General features: G+C 38.4%; 1 pseudogene; it reads right to left on the bottom strand.

The window, feature by feature from the left end:
- LOC103609570 overlaps positions 1-1,028 on the bottom strand; it is an 8,107-nt pseudogene that overhangs the window by 2,161 nt on the left and 4,918 nt on the right.

Here is a 1,028-nt window from a genome sequence, read left to right as displayed (position 1 = left end):
AAAAATAAAAATTCAAACAACACTTACCAGTAGATTTTCAAACTGTGCAAAGCTCATTGCAATAGGAGTTGTCCGAGATCTGAGGTCCATGAGTTCAGGGTAGATATCAGATTTTCCTTGAGTCAAAAATAATATGGGATATTTGTTCTGTTTTTGCCGAACCCTAAAAGGACAATTTAATAAAGACTTTTCAGCTGGGAGATAACTGTAATATTCTGTTTTTAAGTTTTAGAAAACACGAAAAGTATAAACGAAACAAACAAAAGCATAATCCCATCACACAGATATAACCTCAGACTTTAACATGTATTGTCTTTCAGTCAAAAGTAAGAATTCAACATCGTTCTATAGAAGAGCTAAAACATTCTCCAAAATGGGCAAGGAGAAAGCCCTTGAGGCCTTACAGTCTGGTAAGGAGGACACACCACGCCTGTAAATGAAATCGAGTGTGAGGCTCTAGGACCCAGTAGGTATGAACTTCACGCGAGTGAAGGGCACCCCAGCGAGCAGTCATGACAGGATGTGGGAATATGTACAACCTGAGCAGGACAAATCAAGGGTGAAATCAGGACGCCTTCTCAACCCCAACCACTCCTTGTATCCTAAGGCCTAGATACACCCTAAGAATGTAAGACAAAAAAATGGAATATTACTCACATTGTACAAATATCTGCATCAAATGAAGAAAACACTATTCTCCTCTTCCCAGAGTTTTCTAAAACAGTTTTTAAAATGATGTCTAAAAACAGATTCATGTCAAAATATGTTGATAAGTTACCATCCCACATTCCATCCTGTGTGAAAGAAGAACGAAAAGGAAAGCCATTACACACCCTAGAATCACAGTGCTAGAAAAAAATCTTGAGAGCATCTCGTCCAACTCTTATTTTACAGATGAGGAAACCAAAGGCCTGAAAAGATTAAGTGACTTGCCCAAGACCACACAGCTATTTAGTGGCGGTGCAGCAAGCATAATTCACGTACAGAAACCCATAAGAAGTGATTAACTAAACCATCAATAGACTCTT

The sequence above is a fragment of the Galeopterus variegatus genome, unplaced genomic scaffold (genome assembly GCF_000696425.1).
Source record: "Galeopterus variegatus unplaced genomic scaffold, G_variegatus-3.0.2 Scaffold9789, whole genome shotgun sequence".
Lineage (NCBI taxonomy): Eukaryota > Metazoa > Chordata > Mammalia > Dermoptera > Cynocephalidae > Galeopterus > Galeopterus variegatus.
This window is presented reverse-complemented; position numbering and strand designations above follow the sequence as displayed.